This window comes from Humulus lupulus, chromosome 4 (genome assembly GCF_963169125.1).
Source record: "Humulus lupulus chromosome 4, drHumLupu1.1, whole genome shotgun sequence".
Taxonomy (NCBI): domain Eukaryota; kingdom Viridiplantae; phylum Streptophyta; class Magnoliopsida; order Rosales; family Cannabaceae; genus Humulus; species Humulus lupulus.
Window position 1 is genome coordinate 177,381,489 of NC_084796.1, and position 9,896 is coordinate 177,391,384.

Sequence of the window (9,896 nt, forward strand, 5' to 3'; positions counted from 1 at the left end):
TCAATGGGACCACCTAAAGCTGCAGGCTCTTCCTCACCTTCATTGGTCCTCTGACGGAGTCGTTTTCTTCCTCCCGGAACTTACGGGGCTCCATATGGATGCAGTGGGATGAGGCAATTCCCCATGGCCAACCTGACTGGCTCTTTCATATCAGTCAAGTACTATGGCGCACCATATGTAACACATAAATCAGTGATGAAGTTGTCATGTCCCAAGCTGCCATTAGTGGTACCCTGAATGATATGATTGATACTTTCCCTTATATACCTCCCAATGTTCAAATTATACCCTTTTAAAATAGCATATGTCACCTTGAGATGATCAGTCGGGATATCAGAAAGATGATTGTTGGGAATTAATCGAGCACTCACAAAATAACACCATGCTCTAGCCACTTGGTTAAGCTCACACCGATACATACAATAGGGTTCACCATCCTTCAAATGAAATTGGGCTTCAGGAAAACCCATTGTCTCCGCAATCTCAACATAATCTATGTCATCCCCCAATACACGAAGCTCTTCTTCTTTCGTGGGAAAGTCAGGCACATCAAACAACTGATTAAACGCTGCAAGAGTCACTAGTATTTTCTTGCCCCTCACAGTGACAACATTGTTCTATCTTTTTGGCCAATTAGCAAGAAATTCATAAATCATAGTGTGATTAGCCTTGCCATTACAGTCAACAAACTGGTCAAAATGTCGTCGAGCAATCTCAGCTCGAATGGGCTCATACAATGGCTAATTTTCCAGAGGTTCTGGATCAAATTCCATACCCCTTTCTTCAAGTATAGGCTTTCTTGACAACACCACAAACCTTTCTTGAGCCTCTTTGCTCACAAACCTAGTGTTATCATAATCCACCCTTGTAGAAACACGAGGAGGGCGTGAAGATGAAGCACCCGAAGCGTTTACAGTACCACGCTTAGGACCCATTCTCCAAATTCACCCAAAAATACACACTTTGAGGACCACTAAAATTTTGGGCAGCACCTCCCCTTGTGTTTATCACTTCCCAAAATAAAAAAAAATTCACCACAAACCACAATTCACCCATCCAATTTTTCACAATATCAATAATATCCAAAATACACCACTTAATCCACAAAAATTCCCAATTAACAGTTAATTTCTTCAAAATCCCAAGGAATCTCACTAACATTGCAAAAATGAGAATAAGAAATACTTACATTAGTGAAAGACCCATTGATAATCCACCATTGTTGTTCAAAGCTTAAAGAAATTTGAGAAGGATGAAGGCAATTTCGGATTTGTGCTTAAAATTGAGGAGAAATATGTTGATTAGTGGAGAAGACGAATAATGATGACAAAGAAAAGGGTGTAAGGGTGGTGTAGATGAAATATATGAAGAATAATGGAAGAGGAGAGGAGTTTATGGATGGTTATGGAGGTTTTATGGTGATTGGGGCGGAGGAAAGTCTAAGAAGAGGAAGAGAGGCGGACGATGGTGATTTGAGTGTTTGGAAAAAATAGGAAAAAATTTTAGGTTTTAAGTGGCGGCCCACGTCAGCGCCGCAGCGCTAATAGATTATTTTAGATTTTCATCAGCTCTAGGGGTCACGGTGCATGAACTGGAGCCGCGGCAAGGCCAAAATTTGAATTTTTCCCAATCTGGAATGGAGCCTTGCCACAGGCCATAGCGCAATGGGCTGCGCCGCAACCCTAATTAAAAGCCATAAATTTTTACTTCATTTTTTTCACGTTTTTCACGGTTCTCTTTTTCCAGTATTTACACAGAATTACTAAAATTCAACGAATAAGAAAAGTAAAACAAAATTATAATTGTTCCAAACCAAAAATAAAATGCAAAGTGTACATTCAACTTGGGATGCCTCCCAATGGCGCTGTCGTTAACGTCATTTAGCCGAACGCTGAACTCCTCTTCATTGTGGCATCAAGAGGATGATGGACTTGGCCTGATTTAAATGGCCACCCAAGTAGAGCTTCAATCTTTGCCCACTCACCTTAAAATTATCGGTCTTTTCACTAGTTAATTCAACTGTGCCATATGGAAACACCTTAACAAAAGTGTAAGGCCCAAACCACCTTGATTTCAGCTTGCCTGGAAACAACTTCAACCTTGACTTAAATAATAATACATGCTGACCTGGTTGAAATTATTTTGTAACAAGGTTTTTGTCATGCCAAACCTTTGTCTATTCCTTGTAAACTTTTGCGTTCTCATATGCCTCTTTTCTGAACTCTTCCATCTCATTTAATTGCAGCAATCTCTTTTCTCATGATGCTGCCATGTCCATATTCAGTGTCTTCATAGCCCAAAAAGCTCGATGCTCAAGTTCCACTGGAAGGTGACATGCCTTCCCTAAAACCAACCTTCATGGAGACATGCCAATAGGTGTCTTGAAAGTTGTCCTATACGCCCATAATGCATCATCGAGTTTCTTAGACCAATCTTTCCTTGATCACTGCACAGTTTTCTCCAAAATACTTTTCACCTCTCGGTTTGAAATCTCTGCTTCCATTACTTTGAGGATTGTAAGGCAAAGTAGTTCTGTGCCGCACCCCATACCTCGCCAGTAAAGCCTCAAATTGCTTGTTAGAAAAGTGACTCCCTTCATCGCTGATGATAGCTCAAGGAGTTCCAAACTGAGTAAAAATATATTTTTGAAGAAAGTTGAGGACCGTTTTACCGTCATTTTCATTTGTTGCAGCTGCTTCCACCCATTTTGAAACATAGTCCATAGCTAGAAAAATGTACAAACTGTTGTAAGACAATGTAAACGATCCCATGAAGTCAATCCCCCACACATCAAACAGTTCCACTTCAAGAATTCCAGTCAAAGGCATTTTGTTTCTTCTTGAGATGTTCCCGGTCCTTTGGCATCTATCACATGCCTTAACAAACTCATGGGCATCCTTGAACAAATTTGGCCAAAAGAACCCACACTAAAGAACCTTTGTACCTGTTCTAGCACCCTCAAAGTGACCCCCACATTGAAGAGTATGGCAGTGAGTCAAAATGGAATGCATCTCCTCTTTAGGCACACACCTTTGGCTTATCTTATCTCCACAGTGCTTGTAGAGGATTGGTTCTTCCCAATAATAGTGCTTCACCTCAGAGAAAAACTTCTTTAGTTGTTGCCTTGACATCTCTGGAGGAGTTACATTTGAAGCTAAGAAGTTCACATAGTCTACAAACCACGGGACCATCAAACTTTCCTTCAAGGAAAATAATTGTTCATCTAGGAAATCATCATTTATCTGGACTTCTTTCATGTTTTGACTTTCTTCTACTTCTAGCCTAGACAAATGATCCCCCACAAGGTTTTCAGTGCCCTTCTTGTCTCTAATTTCCAAGTCAAACTCTTGTAGCAAGAGAACCCATCGAATAAGCTTGGCTTTTCATCCTTCTTGGTCATAAGGTATTTAATGGCAGAGTGGCCAGTATATACAATTACCTTATTCCCAATTAGATACGGTCTGACTTTATCACAATAAAAATCTATGGCCAAAAGCTCCTTCTCTATCGTGGCATAATTCAGTTGAGCATCATTCAAGGTTCTACTAGCATAGTAGATAGTGTGAAATACCTTGTCCACTCGCTGCCCCAAAACTGCTCCAACTGCATAGTCACTTGCATCACACATCATCTCAAAAGGCAACTCCCAATTAGGTGTAATGACTGTAGGCGCTGAAGTAAGTTCTCCTTGAGTACCTTGAATGCTTGTAAACAATCCTCTCCAAACTCAAATGGAACTCCATTCATCAACAACCCAGATAGAGGTTTTAAAATCTTCGAAAAATATTTAGTAAACCTTCTGTAAAACCCCGCATGACCCAGAAAACTACGAACCCCTTTGACTGAAACTGGTGGTGGCAGACTTTCTATGGTGGAAATATTTGCTATGTCTACTTCAATGCCCTCATTAGAGATTTTGTGCCCCAACACTATGCCCTCTTTCACCATAAAATGGTACTTCTTCCAATTTAGTACCAAATTAGACTCCTCGGACTTTTTCAAAATCAGCTCCAAGTTGTTTAAGCAGTGATCAAAGGAAGAACCAAAAACATAGAAGCCATCCATGAAAATCTCGATGCACTTCTCAACCATGTCAGAGAATATGGCCATTATACACCTTTGAAATGTAGTTGGTGCATTGCAGAGCCCAAATGGTATTCTTCTAAAAGCAAATGTGCCATAGGGTCATGTGAATGTTGTTTTCTCCTAGTCCTCTGGTGCAATGGCTATCTGATGGTATCCAAAATAACCATAAAAAAAACAGTAATACTCATGGCCAGCCAACCTATCCAACATTTGATCAATAAATGGCAGCGGGAAATGATCTTTCCTTGTGGCTTTGTTGAGTTTCTGGTAGTCAATACATATCCTTCAGCCTATGACAGTATGAGTTGGAATCAGTTCATTGTTTTCATTCCTGATTACTTTCATCCCTCCTTTCTTTGGAACCACTTGAACTGGGCTCACCCATTTACTATCAGATATTGGGTAGGCCACCCCTATGTCTAGCCACTTCACCACTTCTTTCCTCACTACCTCCTTCATTGGCGGATTTAACCTTTGTTGAGCATCAATAGTTGGCTTACTACCATCTTCCATCAAAATTTTATGCATCACTGTCGAGGGTTTGATCCCCTTTTATATCAGCCAAAGTCCACCCAATGGCTCTCTTGTACATACGCAACACCCTCAATAACTTCTCTACTTCAATCTCAGATAGCAAAGCAGATACAATAACAGAAAGTGTTTTATTCTCATCAAGAAACTCATATCGCAAGTGATCAGGTAAAACCTCCAACTCCAACTCTGGTGGCTTCTCCACTGAAGGTAATGGTCTCTTTGGCACTGAACTAAGCTCTTCAAAGTATTTCCTCTTCAGAGGCCCATAAGAATTAAACCACTTCGCGTACTCTATGGCTTCTTTTCCATCTTGCTTAGTCACTTCCTCCTCTACCAAACTCAATGCAAGAGGGTCTTCTACTATCTTCTTTGTCTCTACTAAACTCTCCACCACATCAACTGTGAAACAACCATCATTGGCCCTGGAATAAGTCATAGCTTTGAGTACATTAAAAAAAACTTCCTCACCCTGTACTCTCAGCCTTAACTCACCCTTCTGCACATCAATCAAAGCTTGGCCTGTTGCCAAAAATGGTCTTCCAAGGATGATTGGGATGTTGGCATCCTCCTCCATATCAAGTACAATAAAGTCTGTTGGGAAGATGAACTTGTCCACTTTTACCAGGCATCTTTTATAATACCATGAGGATGTACTAATGATCTGTCTATCAGTTGTAAAGTCACTGTGGTAGGCCTTCCTTCCCCAAACTTTAATCTTTTGAAAATAGAAAGCGACATCAGATTAATGCTCGCCCCCAAATCACATAGAGCATTCATACTCTCAAAATTCCCAATTGTGCATGGTATGGTAAAACTCCTAGGATCTCTCAGCTTCTGAGGGAGTTTCCTTTGCAGAATGGAGTTGCACTCTTTATTTAATGCCACAATTTCGTATTCTCCCATCTTTCTCTTCTTAGACAAAATGTCTTTCATGAATTTTACATAACTAGGCATTTGCTCTAAGGCCTCCGCAAATCGAATGTTGATGTGCAGTTTCTTGAATACCTCCAGGAATTTAGAAAATTGCTTATCGAGGTTATTCTTGTGGAGCCTCTGAGGGTAGGGAATCTTGACGTGATGGTCAATGCTCACTAGTTGTGTAGCTTCTTTGACTGGGAGGTCTTCAATAACCTTGTCTTCACCTTGCTACAGTTCCACTGTGCTCTGTGCTTGTTGATCTTGATCCTTGTCTTTAACTGACTTCTCTATGCTTGGCCCTTCATACTTCTTCCCACTTCTCAAAGTAATAGCCTAGCAATGTTCTTTTGGATTGACTTCAGTATTGCTAGGAAAATTAACTTGAGCTTGATTGGCCATAAAAGTATCCAATAGCCCCATCTTGGTCTCCAAGTTTCTGATAGAAGACCGAGTCTCAGTCATGAATTGATTAAGGACATCAGACTGAGTATCAGGCTGTCTCACAGGATTCTATTGTTGTTGCATAGGCAGCTGAGGTGGTTGTTGTTGAGGCTTGAATCTCTGTTGATAAAACCTTGAAGGTGGTTGCTGAAATGACTGTTGTGGATGTTGAACTGATGATTGGGGTTGTTGGTCATTCTTCCAAGAAAAGTTTGGATGATTTCGCCATCCTTGATTATAGAAATTAGAGTACGGATTATTAGGCTGTCTTGGAAAATTCCCAATAGCTTCTGCTTGCTCTAATGGAAAATTGTTCACATCCCCAAATTGGCACTGTTCAAAAGAATGGGGTCCCCCACATAATTCACACATCACTTGAGCTTGTATCACTGAGGCTTCCACGGTATTGTTTTGTAGTTGTTTTGTAAAAGCAACTACCTGAGCACTAAGCATAGAGATGGCATCAATCTCATGCATTCCAGCCACTCTCTTTGGATTTCCCCTCTCACTAGGCCACTAATAATTGTACATGGCCATTTCTTCCAACAGTTCATATGCCTCATTGGCACTCTTGCTCATAAAAGCACCCCCTGCTGCTGTATCAATAATGGTGCGAGTAGTACCGCATAAACCATTATAGAAATTGTGGACTAGCATCCACTTCTCAATACCATGGTGCGGACACTTCCTCAACAAGTCTTTAAATCTCTCCCATGCATCATAAAGAGACTCACCCTCCAACTTATAAAAATTTTTGATCTCTCCTCTCAACTTAGCTGCCTTCACAAGACAAAAAAACTTTGAGAGAAATTTATGAGTGAGGTCATTCCATGTAGTGATCGAATTGGGTGGCAAAGATACCAACCAACTCTTAGCTCGGCCCCTCAAAGAAAATGGAAATAACCTTAATCTGATGGCATCATCGCTAACTCCATTCATTTTAAATGTCTGGCAATGCTCAACGAAGTTAGCAAGATGCATGTTGGGGTCTTCTGTTGGCAATCCCCCAAATTAAACAGTGATTGAACCATTCGGAGTATGGCAGGCTTGATTTCAAAAAAATTGGCATCGACAGCGGGTGGTCTGATACAAGACTAAACCCCTGTCACAGTAGGCAACACATAGTCCCTCAAACTTCTGGCTGGTTGATTCGGACCATTAGCTTGATCCTCAACATCACCCCCGTTCAACCCATTATTTTTAATCACTGGATCTGCCATGGTAGTCTCAACACTTCTTTCTAACCTTTTCTTCCATCGATTTAGTCTACAAGTCTTCTCTATTTCGGGATTAATTGACACTCGAATAGCAAAGCCTTGGCGTCGCATAAACTACCTGTAACCTGAGATAAGAAAAATTGAGACAATGACAGAATTAGTAAAACTAAAAATAAAATACCAAAATAGAATAGAATTCAACTATTTTAATATTAGCTAAAAACAGTCCCCGACAACTGTGCTAAAAACTAGTTGTGAAAAACTCAACACGCAAGTATACGTATCATCTTTACAAGTAATAACTCATGTAAGTGAGATCGTTCCCACAAGGACTGTAGCTAAATACCAATAAATTGAATTTTTGTTTCTATTTGGCTATCAAAAAAAGGGATTATTTAAAATAAATAATCTAAGCAATAAATAAAAAACGAAACAATAAACAAGATTCAATCAAGAAATGAAATGTAGGGAAATTAAATTCAATTGCTTCCACTTCCTATTTCAATAATGCCAACCAATTATTTTTCTTCTTTTACCAAATGTGATAGAAGATTATAAAATAACCTATATTCTTATTAAGACATATAGATTCTAAATTATATGGAACTATCCTACATTTCTGAGGCATAACACACACATAATCAACATTAAGCAATAATCCTAAAGCTACACAAGCCACACAAATAATCTCGTTTTATGTCGAAACCTATGTTTATTTAATCAGAGCATTCTCAACACTCACTTTTCAGACTTTGTATTGAAATCATAAATCATGCATAGGATGGCCAATCAAATACATGTAATAAGCACAAATATGAATAAATCACACATCAATAGAAGAAAAATGTCGAAATTGCATTAATCCATAGAAAGCTTCAAATGATCTTCATTAAAAACCCTAAATTGCAGTTTAGCTCATAATCTCCATTAAAATATTCATAATCAAATCCATAAAAGACATAATAAAATCAGAAAATAAAAAGAGTAGAGAAGAAACTAGATTCGGTGTTGTCACAATTGCTCCAAAGCTTGATCTCTAATTCTCTCTTTGTTGTTTTCTAAAAAGGTCTCCCTCTGAAAATCGTGATTTTTCTAATTAAAAATGATGACCTCTTAATTTTTAAGCCCCAATTCCAAAAATGCCCTTCGATAAGTGGAAAATTTGTAAATCGTACGGAAGACAACGTCGCGCCGCCACTCAGAAATTGGGATTTCTTGACTTCATGGAAAATGGGCTCGCCACAGCTCAAATACACCCAAATGTCGTGGCCCAAAAAGATGCGCCACGGTACTAATTGATTCTTGGACTTCGACCCTAATTATGATATTTGACCCTTGCCACAACTGTAATGGACACCAGCGCAATGGCGCAAATTCTAGCGCCGCAGTTCTAATTGGATATCCTGCATTGAACACTTTTAAGCCCGGTTTTGCACTTGTTCTCCACATTCCATTCCATTTGAACCATTCTTGTGCTTAAACCTAAAATCATGAAAAACAAGCGTAAATCCGCTCCCAAAAACACGCAAACACAACAATTAAGCTAAAATTAGCCTAACATGTAGTTACGTGGCAGCTAAAATGGAAAAATATCCTGACTAGGACAAGATGAATAAGAATCATCAAGGTCCAAGATAGTCGAGTTTTAATATCACCTGACATGAAGACCGAATTCTGGTCCTTTATATCTTAGGCCTATGTCTTAGAACCAGGCTCTGGTCACTATGTTTTAAGGACAGGTTCTGGTCATTACCTTTTGACATTAGGTGTTAGTCGCTATCTCTTGACATCAGGTGTTGGTCGTAATCTCTTGACAATAGATTATGGTCATTATCTTTAAATTCTTGTACTGGTCATTATCTCCTAATTATTGTCATTTTTGGTTGTCCAAATTATGTTAATGTGGTTGATCGAAGTATATGGCTGGTCGAATGAAAAGTCCCAGACTCGGGGCTCTGATAGCTTATTCCAATAATATCAAATTTAAATGTATGTTTTTAGTTATTTAGTGTACATTATGTGATAAGCAAGCTATTCAAGGCCCAAGGCCCATCTTGTACGGTCAATAAGACTATAAATTCAATACTTATTGCTCCATATTTTGAGGGCACTCTTATTACAGAATCTCATGCAATTTGTACACTACAAGAAATATGGCATTTACCTACTAATTTTTTACCTACATATATTTATTGGTAGTTAAAGGATTCTTTTACCTACGATTATTTTTTCGTACCAATTATTGGTAGGTGAATCCTTAAGAAACTGTGTGGGGATATAAAAATTATCATTACCTACCATTAGTATTGGTAGGTATTTTATTTACCTACGACTATGTTTGGAGGGAGATTTTTTAACGATTCCTGCTTATTTTTCCCTCTAATTTTTACATAATGGTTTTTTAAAATGGTGATGTGTCTGCTGACATGTGATGAATATGGTGACATGTCATGTGAGGAATACATGTGGGCGTAATACTATGTGACATGTGGCCTTAATAATATATATATATATTTTTTAAATAAATTATAAAATTATATAATTTAAATTTTAATTAATATTAATTTAAATTTTAATTAATATTAATTTTAATTTTAATTTATTATAATTTTATATAACCTTAACATAATCTAACCCCTAACATTTATCTAATCCATAGCCGCCTCCCTCACAAAGCCTCTTCCCCTCTATCTCTCTCTC

The 9,896-nt window shown here is 38.6% G+C and overlaps 1 non-coding gene across 1 annotated transcript; it reads left to right on the forward strand.

The window, feature by feature from the left end:
- Window positions 1-6,646: 6,646 nt before the first annotated feature.
- Window positions 6,647-6,753, forward strand: LOC133833734 (small nucleolar RNA R71). Its single transcript, XR_009893099.1, has one exon. It is a non-coding gene; the product is annotated as a small nucleolar RNA R71 (small nucleolar RNA).
- Window positions 6,754-9,896: the final 3,143 nt, after the last annotated feature.